At 49.8% G+C, this 7530-nt stretch overlaps 15 non-coding genes across 15 annotated transcripts; all 15 read right to left on the reverse strand.

The window, feature by feature from the left end:
• Positions 1-18: 18 nt before the first annotated feature.
• Positions 19-90, reverse strand: trnae-uuc. The gene has a single exon. It is a non-coding gene; the product is annotated as a tRNA-Glu (tRNA).
• A 482-nt stretch (positions 91-572) lies between these two features.
• On the reverse strand, positions 573-644 carry trnae-cuc. Its single transcript has one exon. It is a non-coding gene; the product is annotated as a tRNA-Glu (tRNA).
• Positions 645-1048: 404 nt separating this feature from the next.
• Positions 1049-1120, reverse strand: trnae-uuc. Its single transcript has one exon. It is a non-coding gene; the product is annotated as a tRNA-Glu (tRNA).
• A 482-nt stretch (positions 1121-1602) lies between these two features.
• trnae-cuc lies at positions 1603-1674 on the reverse strand. The gene has a single exon. It is a non-coding gene; the product is annotated as a tRNA-Glu (tRNA).
• Positions 1675-2078: 404 nt separating this feature from the next.
• Positions 2079-2150, reverse strand: trnae-uuc. Its single transcript has one exon. It is a non-coding gene; the product is annotated as a tRNA-Glu (tRNA).
• Positions 2151-2632: 482 nt separating this feature from the next.
• Positions 2633-2704, reverse strand: trnae-cuc. Its single transcript has one exon. It is a non-coding gene; the product is annotated as a tRNA-Glu (tRNA).
• A 404-nt stretch (positions 2705-3108) lies between these two features.
• Positions 3109-3180, reverse strand: trnae-uuc. Its single transcript has one exon. It is a non-coding gene; the product is annotated as a tRNA-Glu (tRNA).
• Positions 3181-3662: 482 nt separating this feature from the next.
• trnae-cuc lies at positions 3663-3734 on the reverse strand. Its single transcript has one exon. It is a non-coding gene; the product is annotated as a tRNA-Glu (tRNA).
• Positions 3735-4138: 404 nt separating this feature from the next.
• Positions 4139-4210, reverse strand: trnae-uuc. Its single transcript has one exon. It is a non-coding gene; the product is annotated as a tRNA-Glu (tRNA).
• A 482-nt stretch (positions 4211-4692) lies between these two features.
• Positions 4693-4764, reverse strand: trnae-cuc. The gene has a single exon. It is a non-coding gene; the product is annotated as a tRNA-Glu (tRNA).
• Positions 4765-5168: 404 nt separating this feature from the next.
• trnae-uuc lies at positions 5169-5240 on the reverse strand. Its single transcript has one exon. It is a non-coding gene; the product is annotated as a tRNA-Glu (tRNA).
• Positions 5241-5722: 482 nt separating this feature from the next.
• trnae-cuc lies at positions 5723-5794 on the reverse strand. Its single transcript has one exon. It is a non-coding gene; the product is annotated as a tRNA-Glu (tRNA).
• Positions 5795-6198: 404 nt separating this feature from the next.
• trnae-uuc lies at positions 6199-6270 on the reverse strand. Its single transcript has one exon. It is a non-coding gene; the product is annotated as a tRNA-Glu (tRNA).
• A 482-nt stretch (positions 6271-6752) lies between these two features.
• On the reverse strand, positions 6753-6824 carry trnae-cuc. Its single transcript has one exon. It is a non-coding gene; the product is annotated as a tRNA-Glu (tRNA).
• A 404-nt stretch (positions 6825-7228) lies between these two features.
• On the reverse strand, positions 7229-7300 carry trnae-uuc. The gene has a single exon. It is a non-coding gene; the product is annotated as a tRNA-Glu (tRNA).
• Positions 7301-7530: the final 230 nt, after the last annotated feature.

Genomic DNA, 7530 nt, shown 5'->3' on the forward strand with positions numbered 1-7530 from the left:
CGCTGCATCAAATAGCCATTCCCTAACCGGGAATCGAACCCGGGCCGCAGCGGTGAAAGCGCTGAATCCTAGCCACTAGACCATTAGGGATCTGCCGCTGTCAAGTGGGAGAACAACACACCCGTATGTTCGCACTAGCGTAATAGAGCAATGGAACAAAATTCATTGGTCCACAAACTGGAAAATTGTTTTCGGCTTCACACAAAGAACACTCCATGACCTGAACTGCAAACAAGACAAGATCCAAAAACAGGAACGTGAAGCACAGGGTCAGGAGCAGAGCTGCGCCAGGGAAACATGAAGGACTTGTTCCATTAAAGTCAATCGAGGCAGGGGGTGACTCTGCAAGAGTTGCCATGCAATGTGCCTTTTTGCGGCGTTCCAAGTAAATTGCCCGCACATTGCCTTGCCGTTTCAGCAGAAGCCAACGAGGTTGAAATTCTGAGCGAGTCCAAGAAAACTTGAGCTTCACATAGATTCCTATTGGAAAGTATGTTACTTTTTTCAGGGCAACATATGTGAGTCTTTTTCAAGCGGGCCGCTCTCAAGCACGTCATCATATGAAAAGCACATTCCCTGACCGGGAATCGAACCCGGGCCGCGGCGGTGAGAGCGCCGAATCCTAGCCACTAGACCATCAGGGAGCCGTTGGAAGGGATTTGGAGCGACTCAAAGCTGAACCCGCTTTTCCTGTCAATGGGAACCACACAAAGGGCAAATTTGGGAGTTATTGTCCCAGCAATGATGCTAAAGTCATTTCAGACTGGTTGGAAATTTGGCACAAGTCGTTTGCAACTGAATGTGTTTGGACCAGCCAAGGCTACTTCCTCAGCTTTACTGGATCAAACTGTAGGCCAATCCAGCTGCACTCGGGCCTCACACTGCCCATTCTGACATGCCTTTTCACCTTCAAGATAAGTACACAAGACGTCACCTAGCTCTGCGTCCAGGGGCTCACCTGCGAATTGGGAGCTGAATATATGTACAAGACTGCGGCCGGGGATTTACATTAGGGACCTCACAGGGACCTCGCTGCATCAAATAGCCATTCCCTAACCGGGAATCGAACCCGGGCCGCAGCGGTGAAAGCGCTGAATCCTAGCCACTAGACCATTAGGGATCTGCCGCTGTCAGGTGGGAGAACAACACACCCGTATGTTCGCACTAGCGTAATAGAGCAATGGAACAAAATTCATTGGTCCACAAACTGGAAAATTGTTTTCGGCTTCACACAAAGAACACTCCATGACCTGAACTGCAAACAAGACAAGATCCAAAAACAGGAACGTGAAGCACAGGGTCAGGAGCAGAGCTGCGCCAGGGAAACATGAAGGACTTGTTCCATTAAAGTCAATCGAGGCAGGGGGTGACTCTGCAAGAGTTGCCATGCAATGTGCCTTTTTGCGGCGTTCCAAGTAAATTGCCCGCACATTGCCTTGCCGTTTCAGCAGAAGCCAACGAGGTTGAAATTCTGAGCGAGTCCAAGAAAACTTGAGCTTCACATAGATTCCTATTGGAAAGTATGTTACTTTTTTCAGGGCAACATATGTGAGTCTTTTTCAAGCGGGCCGCTCTCAAGCACGTCATCATATGAAAAGCACATTCCCTGACCGGGAATCGAACCCGGGCCGCGGCGGTGAGAGCGCCGAATCCTAGCCACTAGACCATCAGGGAGCCGTTGGAAGGGATTTGGAGCGACTCAAAGCTGAACCCGCTTTTCCTGTCAATGGGAACCACACAAAGGGCAAATTTGGGAGTTATTGTCCCAGCAATGATGCTAAAGTCATTTCAGACTGGTTGGAAATTTGGCACAAGTCGTTTGCAACTGAATGTGTTTGGACCAGCCAAGGCTACTTCCTCAGCTTTACTGGATCAAACTGTAGGCCAATCCAGCTGCACTCGGGCCTCACACTGCCCATTCTGACATGCCTTTTCACCTTCAAGATAAGTACACAAGACGTCACCTAGCTCTGCGTCCAGGGGCTCACCTGCGAATTGGGAGCTGAATATATGTACAAGACTGCGGCCGGGGATTTACATTAGGGACCTCACAGGGACCTCGCTGCATCAAATAGCCATTCCCTAACCGGGAATCGAACCCGGGCCGCAGCGGTGAAAGCGCTGAATCCTAGCCACTAGACCATTAGGGATCTGCCGCTGTCAAGTGGGAGAACAACACACCCGTATGTTCGCACTAGCGTAATAGAGCAATGGAACAAAATTCATTGGTCCACAAACTGGAAAATTGTTTTCGGCTTCACACAAAGAACACTCCATGACCTGAACTGCAAACAAGACAAGATCCAAAAACAGGAACGTGAAGCACAGGGTCAGGAGCAGAGCTGCGCCAGGGAAACATGAAGGACTTGTTCCATTAAAGTCAATCGAGGCAGGGGGTGACTCTGCAAGAGTTGCCATGCAATGTGCCTTTTTGCGGCGTTCCAAGTAAATTGCCCGCACATTGCCTTGCCGTTTCAGCAGAAGCCAACGAGGTTGAAATTCTGAGCGAGTCCAAGAAAACTTGAGCTTCACATAGATTCCTATTGGAAAGTATGTTACTTTTTTCAGGGCAACATATGTGAGTCTTTTTCAAGCGGGCCGCTCTCAAGCACGTCATCATATGAAAAGCACATTCCCTGACCGGGAATCGAACCCGGGCCGCGGCGGTGAGAGCGCCGAATCCTAGCCACTAGACCATCAGGGAGCCGTTGGAAGGGATTTGGAGCGACTCAAAGCTGAACCCGCTTTTCCTGTCAATGGGAACCACACAAAGGGCAAATTTGGGAGTTATTGTCCCAGCAATGATGCTAAAGTCATTTCAGACTGGTTGGAAATTTGGCACAAGTCGTTTGCAACTGAATGTGTTTGGACCAGCCAAGGCTACTTCCTCAGCTTTACTGGATCAAACTGTAGGCCAATCCAGCTGCACTCGGGCCTCACACTGCCCATTCTGACATGCCTTTTCACCTTCAAGATAAGTACACAAGACGTCACCTAGCTCTGCGTCCAGGGGCTCACCTGCGAATTGGGAGCTGAATATATGTACAAGACTGCGGCCGGGGATTTACATTAGGGACCTCACAGGGACCTCGCTGCATCAAATAGCCATTCCCTAACCGGGAATCGAACCCGGGCCGCAGCGGTGAAAGCGCTGAATCCTAGCCACTAGACCATTAGGGATCTGCCGCTGTCAAGTGGGAGAACAACACACCCGTATGTTCGCACTAGCGTAATAGAGCAATGGAACAAAATTCATTGGTCCACAAACTGGAAAATTGTTTTCGGCTTCACACAAAGAACACTCCATGACCTGAACTGCAAACAAGACAAGATCCAAAAACAGGAACGTGAAGCACAGGGTCAGGAGCAGAGCTGCGCCAGGGAAACATGAAGGACTTGTTCCATTAAAGTCAATCGAGGCAGGGGGTGACTCTGCAAGAGTTGCCATGCAATGTGCCTTTTTGCGGCGTTCCAAGTAAATTGCCCGCACATTGCCTTGCCGTTTCAGCAGAAGCCAACGAGGTTGAAATTCTGAGCGAGTCCAAGAAAACTTGAGCTTCACATAGATTCCTATTGGAAAGTATGTTACTTTTTTCAGGGCAACATATGTGAGTCTTTTTCAAGCGGGCCGCTCTCAAGCACGTCATCATATGAAAAGCACATTCCCTGACCGGGAATCGAACCCGGGCCGCGGCGGTGAGAGCGCCGAATCCTAGCCACTAGACCATCAGGGAGCCGTTGGAAGGGATTTGGAGCGACTCAAAGCTGAACCCGCTTTTCCTGTCAATGGGAACCACACAAAGGGCAAATTTGGGAGTTATTGTCCCAGCAATGATGCTAAAGTCATTTCAGACTGGTTGGAAATTTGGCACAAGTCGTTTGCAACTGAATGTGTTTGGACCAGCCAAGGCTACTTCCTCAGCTTTACTGGATCAAACTGTAGGCCAATCCAGCTGCACTCGGGCCTCACACTGCCCATTCTGACATGCCTTTTCACCTTCAAGATAAGTACACAAGACGTCACCTAGCTCTGCGTCCAGGGGCTCACCTGCGAATTGGGAGCTGAATATATGTACAAGACTGCGGCCGGGGATTTACATTAGGGACCTCACAGGGACCTCGCTGCATCAAATAGCCATTCCCTAACCGGGAATCGAACCCGGGCCGCAGCGGTGAAAGCGCTGAATCCTAGCCACTAGACCATTAGGGATCTGCCGCTGTCAAGTGGGAGAACAACACACCCGTATGTTCGCACTAGCGTAATAGAGCAATGGAACAAAATTCATTGGTCCACAAACTGGAAAATTGTTTTCCGCTTCACACAAAGAACACTCCATGACCTGAACTGCAAACAAGACAAGATCCAAAAACAGGAACGTGAAGCACAGGGTCAGGAGCAGAGCTGCGCCAGGGAAACATGAAGGACTTGTTCCATTAAAGTCAATCGAGGCAGGGGGTGACTCTGCAAGAGTTGCCATGCAATGTGCCTTTTTGCGGCGTTCCAAGTAAATTGCCCGCACATTGCCTTGCCGTTTCAGCAGAAGCCAACGAGGTTGAAATTCTGAGCGAGTCCAAGAAAACTTGAGCTTCACATAGATTCCTATTGGAAAGTATGTTACTTTTTTCAGGGCAACATATGTGAGTCTTTTTCAAGCGGGCCGCTCTCAAGCACGTCATCATATGAAAAGCACATTCCCTGACCGGGAATCGAACCCGGGCCGCGGCGGTGAGAGCGCCGAATCCTAGCCACTAGACCATCAGGGAGCCGTTGGAAGGGATTTGGAGCGACTCAAAGCTGAACCCGCTTTTCCTGTCAATGGGAACCACACAAAGGGCAAATTTGGGAGTTATTGTCCCAGCAATGATGCTAAAGTCATTTCAGACTGGTTGGAAATTTGGCACAAGTCGTTTGCAACTGAATGTGTTTGGACCAGCCAAGGCTACTTCCTCAGCTTTACTGGATCAAACTGTAGGCCAATCCAGCTGCACTCGGGCCTCACACTGCCCATTCTGACATGCCTTTTCACCTTCAAGATAAGTACACAAGACGTCACCTAGCTCTGCGTCCAGGGGCTCACCTGCGAATTGGGAGCTGAATATATGTACAAGACTGCGGCCGGGGATTTACATTAGGGACCTCACAGGGACCTCGCTGCATCAAATAGCCATTCCCTAACCGGGAATCGAACCCGGGCCGCAGCGGTGAAAGCGCTGAATCCTAGCCACTAGACCATTAGGGATCTGCCGCTGTCAGGTGGGAGAACAACACACCCGTATGTTCGCACTAGCGTAATAGAGCAATGGAACAAAATTCATTGGTCCACAAACTGGAAAATTGTTTTCGGCTTCACACAAAGAACACTCCATGACCTGAACTGCAAACAAGACAAGATCCAAAAACAGGAACGTGAAGCACAGGGTCAGGAGCAGAGCTGCGCCAGGGAAACATGAAGGACTTGTTCCATTAAAGTCAATCGAGGCAGGGGGTGACTCTGCAAGAGTTGCCATGCAATGTGCCTTTTTGCGGCGTTCCAAGTAAATTGCCCGCACATTGCCTTGCCGTTTCAGCAGAAGCCAACGAGGTTGAAATTCTGAGCGAGTCCAAGAAAACTTGAGCTTCACATAGATTCCTATTGGAAAGTATGTTACTTTTTTCAGGGCAACATATGTGAGTCTTTTTCAAGCGGGCCGCTCTCAAGCACGTCATCATATGAAAAGCACATTCCCTGACCGGGAATCGAACCCGGGCCGCGGCGGTGAGAGCGCCGAATCCTAGCCACTAGACCATCAGGGAGCCGTTGGAAGGGATTTGGAGCGACTCAAAGCTGAACCCGCTTTTCCTGTCAATGGGAACCACACAAAGGGCAAATTTGGGAGTTATTGTCCCAGCAATGATGCTAAAGTCATTTCAGACTGGTTGGAAATTTGGCACAAGTCGTTTGCAACTGAATGTGTTTGGACCAGCCAAGGCTACTTCCTCAGCTTTACTGGATCAAACTGTAGGCCAATCCAGCTGCACTCGGGCCTCACACTGCCCATTCTGACATGCCTTTTCACCTTCAAGATAAGTACACAAGACGTCACCTAGCTCTGCGTCCAGGGGCTCACCTGCGAATTGGGAGCTGAATATATGTACAAGACTGCGGCCGGGGATTTACATTAGGGACCTCACAGGGACCTCGCTGCATCAAATAGCCATTCCCTAACCGGGAATCGAACCCGGGCCGCAGCGGTGAAAGCGCTGAATCCTAGCCACTAGACCATTAGGGATCTGCCGCTGTCAAGTGGGAGAACAACACACCCGTATGTTCGCACTAGCGTAATAGAGCAATGGAACAAAATTCATTGGTCCACAAACTGGAAAATTGTTTTCGGCTTCACACAAAGAACACTCCATGACCTGAACTGCAAACAAGACAAGATCCAAAAACAGGAACGTGAAGCACAGGGTCAGGAGCAGAGCTGCGCCAGGGAAACATGAAGGACTTGTTCCATTAAAGTCAATCGAGGCAGGGGGTGACTCTGCAAGAGTTGCCATGCAATGTGCCTTTTTGCGGCGTTCCAAGTAAATTGCCCGCACATTGCCTTGCCGTTTCAGCAGAAGCCAACGAGGTTGAAATTCTGAGCGAGTCCAAGAAAACTTGAGCTTCACATAGATTCCTATTGGAAAGTATGTTACTTTTTTCAGGGCAACATATGTGAGTCTTTTTCAAGCGGGCCGCTCTCAAGCACGTCATCATATGAAAAGCACATTCCCTGACCGGGAATCGAACCCGGGCCGCGGCGGTGAGAGCGCCGAATCCTAGCCACTAGACCATCAGGGAGCCGTTGGAAGGGATTTGGAGCGACTCAAAGCTGAACCCGCTTTTCCTGTCAATGGGAACCACACAAAGGGCAAATTTGGGAGTTATTGTCCCAGCAATGATGCTAAAGTCATTTCAGACTGGTTGGAAATTTGGCACAAGTCGTTTGCAACTGAATGTGTTTGGACCAGCCAAGGCTACTTCCTCAGCTTTACTGGATCAAACTGTAGGCCAATCCAGCTGCACTCGGGCCTCACACTGCCCATTCTGACATGCCTTTTCACCTTCAAGATAAGTACACAAGACGTCACCTAGCTCTGCGTCCAGGGGCTCACCTGCGAATTGGGAGCTGAATATATGTACAAGACTGCGGCCGGGGATTTACATTAGGGACCTCACAGGGACCTCGCTGCATCAAATAGCCATTCCCTAACCGGGAATCGAACCCGGGCCGCAGCGGTGAAAGCGCTGAATCCTAGCCACTAGACCATTAGGGATCTGCCGCTGTCAAGTGGGAGAACAACACACCCGTATGTTCGCACTAGCGTAATAGAGCAATGGAACAAAATTCATTGGTCCACAAACTGGAAAATTGTTTTCGGCTTCACACAAAGAACACTCCATGACCTGAACTGCAAACAAGACAAGATCCAAAAACAGGAACGTGAAGCACAGGGTCAGGAGCAGAGCTGCGCCAGGGAAACATGAAGGACTTGTTCCATTAAAG

This window comes from Notolabrus celidotus, chromosome 2, assembly GCF_009762535.1.
Source record: "Notolabrus celidotus isolate fNotCel1 chromosome 2, fNotCel1.pri, whole genome shotgun sequence".
In the NCBI taxonomy this organism is placed as follows: Eukaryota; Metazoa; Chordata; class Actinopteri; order Labriformes; family Labridae; genus Notolabrus; species Notolabrus celidotus.